The sequence below is a fragment of the Eurosta solidaginis genome, chromosome 4, assembly GCF_040869045.1.
Source record: "Eurosta solidaginis isolate ZX-2024a chromosome 4, ASM4086904v1, whole genome shotgun sequence".
Taxonomy (NCBI): domain Eukaryota; kingdom Metazoa; phylum Arthropoda; class Insecta; order Diptera; family Tephritidae; genus Eurosta; species Eurosta solidaginis.
In genome coordinates, this window is record NC_090322.1 from 11,047,468 (window position 1) to 11,060,282 (window position 12,815).

A 12,815-nucleotide genomic window follows, 5' to 3' on the forward strand; every position below is an offset into this window, starting at 1 on the left:
TCCTCTCCTCTATTGCGAAACTTTTCGATCCCGCAGGGTGGTTGACGCCCATAATGATCCAAGCGAAGATGCTCATGCAAGAATTGTGGTTAGATGGGACCGAATGGGACGAGAAGGTTAAACCCATCCGTCTAGCCAAATGGGCGCAGTTCTCTCAAAACCTTCCCTCTATCTCAGCCATCCAGATACCCCGATGGATGAATTTTACGCCCGATCAATACGTTGAGCTCCACGGATTCTGCGACGCCTCAGAAAAGGCTTATTGCGCAACCCTGTACCTAAGAAGTACCGTCGGTACTCAGGTCCACTCTCACCTTATAGTGTCCAAAGGCAAAGTGGCTCCTCTCAAAACTATTAGTCTGCCACGCCTGGAGCTATGCGGAGCGCTCTTATTAGCAAAATTAGTCGCAGTAAACCAACCCCATCTCGGCCTAAGTCAACAAAAATTAATCATGTGGTCCGACTCGGAAATCGTGCTAGCCTGGCTGGAAAAGCCACCCCACTCGTGGAAAAGTTACGTCTCTAACCGAACAGCGCAGATCATAGACCTCGTTGGAAATGTCCCTTGGCGACATGTGCGAAGCAAAGACAACCCCGCGGATCTTGGAACCAGAGGATGCAGCCCCGACGATCTCTCTAACTCATCGCTATGGTGGAATGGTCCAGAGTGGCTTTCCCGACCCCCCGAGGAGTGGCCAACACCAACGGCCAGAAATATTGTACCCCCCGAACTTCGCCGAGTCGAATCACTGCATGCAGCGGAAGAGTCAGAAGACTTCTTGGAACGGTTCTCCTCCTATTCCCGCGCCCTACGCGTAGCAGCGTACGTGTTAAAATTTGTAACTCGGCTGAGAAATGCCGTAGGAGGCAGTCGTACCCCTAACGATCCCGCCCTCTCTTACGCCGACGTCATGCGCGCGAAAATCCGTCTGCTGAGCTTGACTCAGTCGAAATTCTTCGCTTCCGAAAGAGCCTCCCTCGAAAATTCAAAACCAATCGGAAAGCGAAGCCCCCTACTGGCACTTGACCCCTTCCTGGACACAAACGGGATTCTCCGCGCCAACGGAAGATTAGTAAACGCCGACATGACCTACAATGACTGTCACCCCATCATTCTCCCCGAAAAGGCTAGATTTACTACCCTTTATATAAGATTCCTGCACGAGAGCTTCCTCCATGCGGAAGTCCGCCTCCTGCAACAAGCTATGAGGCAGGAATTCTATACTCCCCGACTCAAACCTCAGCTGAAAAAATGTATTTTCCAGTGTAAAGTCTGCACCATCCATAAGCGACAAACGCAGTCCCAAATCATGGCAGCTTTACCCCCCGAACGATGCACTTTCGCGCCCCCCTTCACTACTACTGGCGTAGACTTCGCCGGCCCGTTTCAAATCAAAGCTTCGTTGCTCCGATCTCCAACCCTCGTAAAAGGTTATGTGGCCGTTTTTGTTTGTTTCACCACCAAGGCCATCCACCTGGAATTGTGTTCGGATCTCACTAGTAAGGCTTTTCTCGCTGCCTTCGCCCGGTTTGTAGGGCGTCGAGGGTACCCGAAGCAAATGATGAGCGACAACGGCACAACATTCATTGGTGCTAAGCGAGCTACCGAAGTAGAGTTCGTCACCTTCCTCAACGAAGTCTCGACAGATATTGTCCAAAAGTATGCGCCACAAGGCATCGATTGGAAATTTATACCCCCCGGCGCACCCCACATGGGCGGCTTATGGGAATCTGCCGTCAAAAGCTTTAAAACCCATTTTAAAAAGGTTGCCGGAACACACAGCTTCACCTTTGAAGAATTCTCGACTCTATTAATTCGTATCGAGGCCGTTCTCAATTCTCGCCCTATCTCCCCGCTTTCCCAGGACCCAGCGGATCTCACCGCCCTCACACCTGGCCATTTTCTCCGAGGCGCACCCCTCCTCGCCATCCCCGAGCCGAACTATGAGCACCTCTCTATGATCAACCGTTGGGACCGGTTGAAAGTTTTACATCACCAATTCAGCAAACGCTGGAAGAATGACTATCTCATGGAGTTACATAAGCGTTATCGATGGCAAACCGCTCAACCTTCCCCTAAAATCGGCGATCTAGTCGTCATTAAGGAAGACAACCTACCCCCTACCGAATGGCGCCTAGGACGCGTGGAAGACACCCATATAGGAAGAGACGGCCATATCCGAGTAGTCGACGTACGCACGCAAAACTGTGTGCTCACCAGGCCTATCACAAAATTGTGTTTCCTGCCACCAGCGGAACTTGATTCAGCCCCGCATGGTTCCCTATCATCGCCCGAACCAACTACAGTCCACTAAGCTACCTATCGACACTATTTCAGAATCCAACTGAATCATCCCGTGTCTCTCACAGGCAGTCCCTAACTCGACGCGTCTTCTCAGGCGTAAAACTAACATACACCTATATGCTTTCTTCCGACAGATGGATCGTCAGCGCCCTCCGGTTCCAACACCCCGACGCTCGCTGTCATCGCAAGTGGTGGTGCCCGCGGCCCGCTCGCAACGTAACGAGGCAGTGCCGGATTACCGAAAGTGCCGATTGTGCATGCGGCATCACGCACTCCTGAGGTGCCCTGTCTTCGCAACTATGCAGCCGCAACAACGTACGTTAATCGCTAGGGCACACCAGTACTGCCTCAATTGTTTGGCGCTGTCCCATTGCACCAACGAGTGCACCTCCACCGAACGCTGTCGGGTCTGCGGGCATCCTCACCATACATTGCTACACCGGGAAACCGGAGGTCGCCAGCCGCCGTACGTCGTACCATCACAACAGGCAACTCGTTCGCAACCACGTCATCCGGAGCAGCGCCGTCCCGATCCCGCCGTTCAACATCGCACTGCTCGTCGTCGTCAACAATCTAATAGGCGCGCACCACCCACGCATCCAACCTCGCGACCTAGCGTCGGAGACCGTACCATCCGGTGCACTGCCACCGGCTTACGCACATCCATGTATAAAAGAAAGGTTGGAAAGATCCTGATCCAGGAAGCAGTACGCGCCTTGCAGGAGCTGAAACAGACATTAGGCGCTTAGTGCACCTAGGCGGCCCAGGATGTCTACGCGGTGTAGGTTGTCACCCGTCCCATCCCCCTCCTTTCTATATGTATATCTATGAATTTATATACATCCCGTATCTTGTATTGTATTCGACTATATTGAATTATATTATATTGAATTACCCCCAAAATCAATACATGGCATTTGCCCTTAAATTCCCTATTGGGTCTCCTCATGGACGTGTGGCAGCCTCCACCGCGAAAATCCACCAAATTTAACTCGCCGCAATCCGAAGCAAGGCGATCTGACATCACCGCCAGCTGTCAAAGCGGTCATCATATAATTTTTTTCGCTTGGGATTATTGATGTAATTTTTGCGTTCCTGAAACCAACATTTTTTGCTTTTTGATCGATCAACGTTTCTTATTAATTATTATTGCTCATATAGTTTGTGCCAAAAGTCTTTTTTATAACAAACATAAATTGGCGAAAGCTGCACTGTGCATTGAATTTTGTGAACTTGTAAATATAGAAGGCGCAATTCTACATAAAGGATCGCCGTAATTGCGCATATGCAGAAACCTAACAAAAAATCAAAAATATAGTGAACAAAACTAAAACCTACAGAAAATTGTATTTTATTTAGCAGCTGCCTGTATTACCCTGAATTATAAAGGTATCAACCCATATTCAAACGTGAAAATCTCTGGTGTTTGGTGAATCACGGCACTTAGGTATCAAACAACTGTGTTGACGGACAGTTTTCCCCCAATCCACAAACTATCGTGGCGCATGTACAGCTCCTATCCTAGGTTTGGAACGGACATTTATTATTACTACCGCGCTAACATCGGAGGAAGTATCATTACAAATTAACACTTAACGTAGCATCATTCTGATCGAGGAGAAGCACCACTAAACCAAAATCACCAAGCTATTCCAGTATCCACACGCATAAGTATCTTCGACTGCTCTGCTCAGTGCTTCAAACCGGAAGATAAGCGACATCAAGAACAGCATTAGCAACAAGACATCTTCAGCAGTCTAGACCGTGCGCAACCCTACCTACAAACCGGTGAGTACCCGCCTCTAAATCATCTAATGGTCCTTCGAGCCGGATCACTGGCTCGTATGGAAGTTTCATTAGACGACTAAGCCGTCTAAGAGGGGAGTATGTTTAAGCGACTTAAACTATGAACATTTTTCGTTCGTTTGTTTCAGTAGCCATTGAGTGTGCTTGTAATTCTCAACTGGTTAGTGAAATATTCTAAAGACATAGTTTGAGTTTTTTAATTAAAGGCGAGGTTCTTCGGATGGTGTGCTAATACATCAGAGCCCAGTGCTCGCCTCCATATCACACTTTGAAGGGGTTCTTCAAATAGAAGATGAGGTGGCTCATTAGAGCGAAACCTCAGAGTGCCCAACGCTCGCCCCAAATTAAATAAATAGAGGTTCTTCGGATGGTGTGCTAATACATCAGAGCCCAGTGCTCGCCTCCATATCACACTTTGAAGGTGTTCTTCAAATAGAAGATGAGGTGGCTCATTAGAGCGAAACCTCAGAGTGCCCAACGTTCGCCCCAAATTAAATAAATAGAGGTTTTTCTTGTAGAAAATGGGGTGCCAATACCTCAGAGCCGTCCCGTGCTCGCCTCCATATCACATTTTAAAGGGTTCTTCAAATAGAGGATGAGGTGGCTCAGTAGAGCGAAGCCTCAGAGCCCCCAGTGCTCGCCCCCAAATTAAATAAATAAAAGGTGTACTGATGCTATGCATCCTCCCATGACTTAAACACACCAATAACACAAAAACTACCCAACTTAATAAACTGAATCCCTTAAAATAAACACAAATAAATAAATAAAGGTGTACTGATGCTATGCATCCTCCCATGACTTAAATACACCAATAACACTAAAACTACCCAACTCAATAAATGGAATACATAAAATCAAAAACCCCATAAACTCAATACAGTCCATTAATAATAATAATTTATAAATTAAAAAAAAGGAATGCTTGGTGGGAGTTGAACCCGCAACCCCGGGCGTTTGGTCGGGTACGTCAGCCACTGTGCCACGACTCATACGCTTACAAGCACATAAAATTACTCATTTATAACTCTTATTAAACTGCTCGCCCTCAATTGCCCAAAGCTTAGACAGTAACACTAGGATGTGTTTTTACATTATGGGTATCAAATTGAAGCTGTAAATGTGTGCTTTAGTGCAGAGTAGTTTTTATATCGCTTGGTGACTAGGGTCTTGAGATATAGGCCAAAACGTGGACCCGTATACCCCTAAAATGTGTGTTTAATATGGATATCAAATGAAAGCTGTTGCTGAGAGCTTTAAAGTAATTTCCATTGTCATATTCGATTTAGTCGCATCAACCTGGCAAAACTGATAAATAAGCATGCGAAGCCGAAATAAAGACATGAATTAATAATACACACATACTATTCGATTTGCCTGAAATTTGGTGTATTAATTTGCCTGTATTAGTATTTACGATCCTTTTTTCCGTTAACTAGACCAGAGACGGACTGGGACTGGGATTAGGACTAGGACTGGGGCTGAGACTCGGAGTGAGACTGGGACTCGGAATAGGACTGGAACAAAATAAATACCAACCTCTGGGACTAGCTATAAGGGACGAAGAAGAATGAGAAGAACTTGAGAGAAGAGAAAAGAGAGAAGGGGAAGGAGACTGAGAAAGAGATAGAGTGAGGCGAAATAGAGATAGATGAATCGAAAAAGACGGAGGGAGGAGTGAATAAAAGGATTTAGAAAAATATAAGAAGGGGGAGGCAGAGTTAGACGGAAAACGCTTATTAAGTTGTATGCAGATAGACCAAATTTAGGACAGAACAACGTCTGCCGGGTCTGCTAGTAATACATATACATATGGTTCTATTCTGAACTAATTTTCGTTTAAAATAAGCAAAAAGGATACAGAGGCTAACACCAATGACCTTGAGCGGGTAATAATGCAGTTTTCCTTCAGATATGGGGATTCCCCTACAGTTTATTTTAAAATAAAACAAGTAAGGAAGGTTAAGTTCGGGTGTAACCGAACATTACATACTCAGTTGAGAGCTATGGTGGCAACATAAGGGAAAATAACCATGTAGGAAAATGAACCGAGGGTAACCCTGGAATGTGTTTGTATGACATGTGTATCAAATGAAAGGTATTAAAGAGTATTTTAAGAGGGATTGAGCCATAGTTCTATAGGTGGACGCCATTTAGGGATATCGCCATAAAGGTGGATCAGGGTTGACTCTAGAATTTGTTTGTACGATATGGGTATCAAATGAAAGGTGTTAATGAGTATTTTAAAAGGGAGTGATCCTTATTTCCATAGGTGGACGCCGTTTCGTGATATCGCCATAAAGGGGACCAGGGGTGACTCTAGAATGCGTTTGTACTATATGGGTATCAAACGAAAGGTGTTAATGAGTATTTTAAGAGGGCGTGGGCCTTAGTTCTATATGTGGACGCCTTTTCGAGATATCGCCATAAAGGTGGACCAGGGGTGACTCTAGAATTTGTTTGTACTATATGGGTATCAAAAGAAAGGTGTTAATGAGTATTTTAAAAGGGAGTGGGCCTTAGTTCTATAGGTGGGCGCCTTTTCGGAATATCGTTATAAAAGTGGACCAGGGTTGACTCTAGAATGCCTTTGTACAATATGGGTATCAAACGAAAGGTGTTAATAAGTGTTTTAAAAGGGAGTGGGCCTTAGTTCTATGGGTGGACGCCTTTTCGGAATATCGCCATAAACGTGGACCAGGGGTGACTCTAGAATGCGTTTTTACAATATGGGTATCAAATGAAAGGTGTTAATGAGTATTTTAAGAGGGCGTGGGCCTTAGTTCTATAGGTGGACGCCTTTTCGAGATATCGCCATAAAGGTGGACCAGGGGTGACTCTAGAATTTGTTTGTACGATATGGGTATCAAATGAAAGGTGTTAATGAGTATTTTAAAAGGGCGTGGGCCTTAGTTCTATAGGTGGACGCCTTTTCAAGATATCGCCATAAAGGTGGACCAGGGGTGACTCTAGAATTTGTTTGTACGATATGGGTATCAAATGAAAGGTGTTAATGAGTATTTTAAAAGGGAGTGGGCCTTAGTTCCATAGGTGGATGCCTATTCGAGATATCGCCATAAAGGTGGGCCAGGGGTGACTCTAGAATTTTTTTGTACGATATGGGTATCAAATGAAAGGTGTTAATGAGTATTTTAAAAAGGAGTGGGCCTTAGTTCTATATGTGGACGCCTTTTCGGGATATCGCCATAAACGTGGACCAGGGGTGGCTCTAGAATGTGTTTGTACGATATGGGTATCAAATTAAAGGTATTAATGAGGGTTTTAAAAGGGAGTGGCCCTTAGTTGTATATGTGAAGGCGTTTTCTAGATATCGACCAAAATGTGGACCAGGGTGATCCAGAACTTCATCTGTCGGGTACCGCTAATTTATTTATATATGTAATACCACGAACAGTATTCCTTCCAAGATTCCAAGGCTTTTGATTTCGCCCTGCAAAACTTTTTCATTTTCTTATACTTAATATGGTAGGTGTCACACCCATTTTACCAAGTTTTTTTCTAAAGTTATATTTTGCGTCAATAGACCAATATAATTACCATGTTTCATCCCTTTTTTCGTATTTGGTATATAATTATGGCATTTTTTTCATTTTTCGTAATTTTCGATATCGAAAAAGTGGGCGTGATCATAGTCGGATTTCGGCCATTTTTTGCACCAATACAAAGTGAGTTCAGATAAGTACGTGAACTGAGTTTAGTAAAGATATATCGATTTTTGCTCAAGTTATCGTGTTAAAGGCCGAGCGGAAGGACAGACGGTCGACTGTGTATAAAAACTGGGCGCGGCTTCAACCGATTTCGCCCTTTTTCACAGAAAACAGTTATCGTCCTAGAACGCTGTGAGCTCTGCTCAACTGAGTATAAATATAACAGAACAATAAACATAAACACACATGTGCTATTGTACTAAAAAGCGTTATGACAAAAAAAGGGCAGGCTTATTAACGAAATTTGCCAACTTTTACTAGAAATAGCTTATTACCTGCATCTACTCACTTTTACAAAATCTTTTATATAAAAGAAGGCGATTTAACCGATTTAGACCATTTTTACTGAAAGAATTTCCTGTTAAAAGGCATACATGTGCACCAATTTTTTCCTCGAGTTATGGCTCCAGAAACGTTGGGAAATGCATTGTAAGAAAGGAGCAGTGCCACGCCCATTTTACAAGATTTGAATTTTTTCCCATTTCTTGTTATAATGGCACAAAATACGATTGGTACAAAACTATTTTTCGCTAAGATTTTACTTATTATTTTTGCCTACGACCCTTTTTAAAGTCATGTATATAAAAGTGCGCGTGGTCCCTAAACAATCTTATCCATTTTTACTAGAAATATTTCCTGCTATAAGGAAAATATGTGTACCCAATTTTGTTACGATATGTAAGTTTTTCTTCGAGTTATGGCTCCCGAAACATTGAAAATTGCTTAGACAAAAAAGGGGCGGTGCCACACTCATTTTCAAAAATTTGAGTGTTTTCCAATTTAATGTTATAGTTCAATTTAGAAAGTAAAATTCTACTGATACAAAGCTCTTTTTCGCTAAGATATAACTTATTATTTTCGTTTACGACCCTTTTAAAAATCTTGTATATAAAAGTGGGCGTGGTCTTTAGCAGATATCGTCCATTTTTTCTAGAAATATTTCCTGCAATAGGGAAAATTTGTGTACCCAATTTTATTAAGATCCGTTATTTTTTCTTCGAGTTATGGCTCCCGAAACATAGAAAATTGCTTAGACAAAAAAGGGGCGGTGCCACACCCATTTTCAAAAATTGTAGTGTTTTCCAATTTTATGTTATAATTCAATTTGGAAACTAAAATTCTATTGATACAAAGCTCTTTTTCGCTAAGATATAGCTTATTATTTTCGTCTACGACCCTTTTAAAATTCTTTTATATAAAAGTGGGCGTGGTCCTAACCGATTTCGTTAATTTTTCTTCAAAGTATTCCGTAAAGGCTACCTCTCTGCCGGATTTTGTTACGATAGGTTTAACGATTTTTATTTTATGATTAATAATATTTGTAAAATTGATTTCATCACAAGTGGGCGGTGCCACACCCATTTAAATGTTTTCAAATTTTTATCAAGAGTCTCAATATCAGTCCACACGTAAAATTTGAACATTCTAGGTGTATTATTTACTAAATAATCAGGTTTTTTGTGTTTTCCAAAATGCTATATATATAAAAAGTGGGCGTTGTTATCATCCGATTTCGCTCATTTTCAATACCAATCTATTCTGGGTCCAGATAAGCTCGTGTACCAAATTTTGTGAAGATATCTCAATATTTACTCAAGTTATCATGTTAGCGGACAGACGGACGGACGGACATGGCTCAATCAAATTTTTGTTCGATACTGATGATTTTGATATATGGAAGTCTATATCTATCTCGATTCCTTTATACCTGTACAACCAACCGTTATCCAATCAAAGTTATAACACCCTGTGTACAAGTACAGCTGGGTATAAAAATGTATAAGTTATGGATCTAACGACTACTCGTTGTCGATAGTTCACTTATGCCATTAATCTGATCAACCATTTCAGAGCTTTTGTGACTTGAAAAATGAGTTTCGATCACGGATCGTAAAATGCAATACGGACCCAAGATGGCTCATTGGAACGCCTAAATATGGGTTGTAAACAGTTTGACTCGAAAATATTTTAGGTTAGGACGGCCAGCATCTTTAAATTTAAAAAGTTTAAAACGTATACATACATATGTAAGTAATTAATTATAAATAAGAGTTTTTATTTGGATACACATATTTTTGAAAGGGTTTCCACTTATGTCAAAAGGAAAAAAATTTAATTATATACGTATATTAGTCTAAACCTGAAAACATCGATCCATCTTCACGGTTCGTACAAATTTATTGGTATTTTTTTTTTTTTAGATTTCAAATTTAAATGACATATGCAACGCTTTATGCGTGGTAAATACATAAAAATGCATAAAAAGTTAGTTCCTTTGAATTAGAAACGAAGGAGCACGGTAGAACGTACAAAACTCACTTTTCTCTTTAAAATATTTTATTTAAAATTCATATACACACATCATATGTATACATACATAATAATGAGCAATAAGACAAATACACTTCAAATTTGCCACAAACTGCATATTTCAAGGACAAAGTAGCAAAAACACATTTCTTAATGTCGTTTCATAAATGCTTGAAATAAAATATTTATAATTACGCATCGTATAATAGATAGCTTTTCATTTTATCCCAACATTTCTAGAACACAAATTTCTTGCAAAATTGAAAAATCTTATCCGATTAACCGAAATCCTTTTTTGCATTTGACAGAAAACGCCAAAAGACAAAGAAATACTGAAATGGAAAAAGTTATAAAATAAAAGTAGCAGCAACAAACTTCCATACACAAACACATAGGAACGTACATACTTAGATACGTTTGCGAAATTAAAATAAGAACATTAACAGAGGAAATGGCGATGTCTGTGACAAAGGGGCACAACAGTCACCGCGGTGCTAACAGCAATCAGTGAACAATAACAAAAATAATGCTAACTACAAGCACTAAACTGCAACGCAAAATTTCGAACACTGTACTTTAGTATTTATTAACGGCAAAACGAAACATAAAACACACACAAGCTACAACAAAATAAAAAAAAATAAAAATAAATAAATAAGTATGCACTAAAAGGAGAAGCACCAGGAAAAACGCCCGCCATAGTCTGGCGCTGTTATAAACATGCGAAGAGCCATGAACCAACAGCCAAAACCAGAACAGGCGCACTCACCGCACATATGTGGCAGCAGCAGCACGATGAATATCGCAAGAAGAGGCAGTCGAGAGCTCAATGTCAGAAAGTTGGAGACGTTACCTTTACTGCAAAGATGAGAGATGCCAAAAGAACACCAAGCAAACCGAAAAATAAATTAAAAATAGTTAAATCGAAGATAATATACTCAGTTGCGATTGAGAGTTATACTAACTTGGTTTTACCAACACTTGTTTACACATGCCATAATCTACAATAAATCCTCAATTCATAATCTAGGCGTTCATATATGTCCCATCCCTAGTAACTAATTTCGTGCTTCCATTTTTAGATGACACCCTAGAGGTGGTTCTTGGTATATAAAAAAAATCGGTATCTCTAAAACTTGTTCTCAACACCATATGCAGCCCAATTCTAAATATTCTCTCGGAATTTTGTTCACGCGGTTTTTTTTTATTCCCGCGGAAATATTCCTGCAATTCTTTTCTCCTAGGCAGAACAATAATTGGGGAATAGGAATTTCGAATTTTCGAGGTCAGCTGTTTTGCCAATTAAAATTTTGTTGCGCATTGCTATTATTGCTTAAGAAATTGAAACTTTTAATTATGATTGGGAATTTGGATGTACATGTATTGCATTTCATATGGTATTGACTGCAAGGAGTAATGAATTGGTGCAGACGGTGCGATAACACAAATCTGCTGGAGTTGCCATGCAGCAAAGCAATTTTCTGGCGACCAAGCCGGTTTGAATTCCTCTTTCGTCATATGCCAAACTGTATTTAAGACCTCTTAAAAAAATCCTTGCGCAATTTCTGGCTGGCTGCATCAAATTTACTATGAGCTCTTCCGTGGCTTATTGAACAACTTTTCGACATAAAATAAAGAGTATTGTTGTAGAATTTAAATGAATTTCAACTCAAATTTGCACAAACTTATGGTTTTTTCGTAAAAGAAACAATTTAATTAAACTATTTTGATGCAACTGATGAAAAAACTCTTAAAAAACGGCATTCAGATTTATAATACCTACTTTTCTCTATTAACAGGTTTTCCCTTTTTCTTTCATTGTTCGGAATAAGAGGAAAGGGAGAACGAAAAAACTCATAAGGTTTTTTATTTAGAATTCAAGGAATGGGAAAAGGGAAAAAACTCGCAAGGAATTTTTGTTGAGAATTTGGCTGATGGAAAATCGAATTATTCATTAACAATTGAGAGATACATAAGTACGAAAATTAAAGTTACGTTCCAATGACGCGGGAACCAGATACGGATAGAAATTTAACATGCAAAAACAACGTTGTGAACCGTATAGCACTTCTGTTCGTTTCGTTTTCTGTAGTATATTTTTTGACAGCTAACCACTTTTGAGTTGATAGCACTCATGGCTCAACTTTATGGTTGGCTCATCTCTACAGCAACAACATACCTTTGTTAGATTGTTAAAATTAGCGTGTTGGTGTTAGACGAATGTAATGGAATGGAAATATAAAACTTAGCAGCTTTTGTGTGTAGTAAGAAAATGTTGTCAATGTGTTGGTTTCATTTTGAGTTTGCGATCTCCTTCTAACAATCCCTACTCCAGTGAAATGAAAAAAATAAAATCAGCTGATGAGATGAGCCGACCACATATTGAGCCATGGTAGCACTGAAAAAAATATGTGTACATATGTGTATAAATAAAAGATTTCGCCATATTTAAAAGCAAAAACACGGAAAGAGTAAACAACTTGAAGAAAATGTAAGGAAATAAATAGTTTGTTTACGTGCGAAACTATTTAAATGTTAATAATTGTATCGATATCTTCAATTTTTGTGTCCGTTTCTTCTTCTTATTTTCAACAAAACAGATGTTTTATATTAGTGCTGTCAGCTCTCGTAAAGTTGATCCAGATCGTTCCAATGAGATTTGATCG

At 40.5% G+C, this 12,815-nt stretch overlaps 1 protein-coding gene across 5 annotated transcripts in view; it reads right to left on the reverse strand.

Moving 5' to 3' along the window:
• The window catches only part of LOC137249016 (protein bric-a-brac 1), a 45,129-nt gene that overhangs the window by 17,856 nt on the left and 14,458 nt on the right, over window positions 1-12,815 (reverse strand). The window contains exon 1 of one of the 5 annotated variants that reach the window (XM_067780078.1): window positions 10,345-10,363. The exons of 2 other annotated variants lie outside the window; for them this stretch is intronic. The gene's annotated coding sequence lies outside the window, so the exon portion shown is untranslated. Of the gene's footprint in view, window positions 1-10,158; window positions 10,364-12,815 lie in introns of those variants that run through there. 2 more of the 5 variants (XM_067780076.1, XM_067780077.1) reach the window with 2 other exon arrangements.